Source organism: Halyomorpha halys, unplaced genomic scaffold, assembly GCF_000696795.3.
Source record: "Halyomorpha halys isolate HHAL.00 unplaced genomic scaffold, Hhal_1.1 Scaffold242.1, whole genome shotgun sequence".
NCBI classification, from domain to species: domain Eukaryota; kingdom Metazoa; phylum Arthropoda; class Insecta; order Hemiptera; family Pentatomidae; genus Halyomorpha; species Halyomorpha halys.
Window position 1 is genome coordinate 285,924 of NW_027106343.1, and position 1,928 is coordinate 287,851.

The following is a 1,928-nucleotide window of genomic DNA, read 5'->3' on the forward strand; positions in this document are numbered from 1 at the left end:
CCCGTCGGGCCGAAATCGTAACGAGGAAACATCGCTAAAAACTATACTGACCTAGCAGGCTTCGGAGGTTCTCTAACTGTCTTCAATTAAAAACAGAGCCAGAAGATTTCTTAATATTACAGATTCATCCAAAATTATTAATAGAAATCCAGAATTTAAAGAATATTTTTCAATGTAATTTGTGGCATTGATTATAAAATTTATATAATGGAGAAGATAGTCAGAGGTACGGTCGAAAGAAAACAAAAAATAGTTAAAAAATACCTAAAAGAAAAAAATAGCTAAAAAAAAAACCCAAAAAAACTTAAAATATTTTATATAAGATACAAAGAGGTAATTTAAGGTAGGGTTAAAATTATTCTATTTTATATGTTATGTATTTAACTGCCACCTCCAATCCTAATACAAACGGTTCACTCTGACTTCGTTAAAAATAGTACAAAATAGAGCCAGAAAGGAAAAAAGGTAGTAATTTCACCCCAATTTCTGATTACTCCAATGGAAACTATGTATAATTACTAATCAAAGTGACTGAGTCTGTCAAGTATAGGCAGAGGGAATAAAAAATGGCGGCTGTTTCAAAAACGTTAGAAAAAAATAACTTCGGAGTTAATAAGTTCGGAGCTCTGTATCTTTAAAACTGCCTACAAAACTAGAAAACACAAGAGAACGTCATTTAAAGAAGAACAAATTTGCTAAAATATGAGCCCTAATAGAGTTATTTAAGTTAAATAGGTTTTGAGATATAGCTTTTACATTTTTTAACAAAATAAGTACAATTATTAAAAAAAAAAATCGATTGTCCTTTCGGAGCTTTATATCTTTCAAATTACCTAGAACACTAAAAACCAAAGAGGACATAATTGAAAGTAGAGTAAATTTGGTAAAATATGAGCTCTAATAGAGTTATTTATGTTAAATAGTTTTCGAGATATAGCTTTTTAAAAACCAACATTTCATAAAAATGTTGTATGGGACGTACTGAAAGATCAGTAGTTAGTGAATATCTATTGATAAATCTATATCTCAAGAACTATGCGACGTATAAATGTTTATTAGCACTCAAATTAAAGCTAGTTTAATGGACTATAAATTAGATTATTAACAATATCTTTGTAGGAATAGTAGTTTTAATGATATTTGCTAAAATAAATTCATTTATAGTTTTACGGACAATAAGTTTGATTTATGAAAAACTTTATTTCAGAAACCACAAGATGTAAAGGTGTGTATAAGTACTTAAATATAAGCTAGTTAAATTTACTATAAAATAGTTTATAAAGATTATCTTTGTAGGAGTAGTAGTTTTTATGATATTTGACAAAATAAATTCACAAAATGTTGATTTCTAGTTGTTCCGATAAAATGTTTGATATTTGAAATAATATATGTCTAGAACCATAAGACGTACATATGTCTGCCGACACTCAAAATAAAGGAAATTTAACTTACTATAATGTTGTTTATGGGACATATCGTCGTAGGAGTATTAGTTTTTATGATATTCGCCTATGAATATACATTTCGCATATGAAAATTTGTCCGAACAACTAAAGATTAATTTATATTAGCAAATATAATGAAAAATACTGCTTTTTCGAAGATGAACTTCATGAACTAATTTATAGTCCATTAAACTAGCTTTAATTTGAGTACTAATAGACATCTATACGTAACATAGTTTCTGAGATATAGATTTCTCAAAATAAATTAACTACTGGTCTTATAGTACACTCTGTACATTTTTTTGAAATGTATATTTTTAAAAAACTATATCTCGAGAACTAATGAACGTAAGTAGCTCTATTAGGGCTCATATTTTGGAAAATTTACTCTACTTTAAATGATGTTCTCTTACATTTTATAGCGTTGTTGGTAGTTTTAAAGATATAAAGCTACAAATAACCAATTAATTTTTTTTGAGGTTT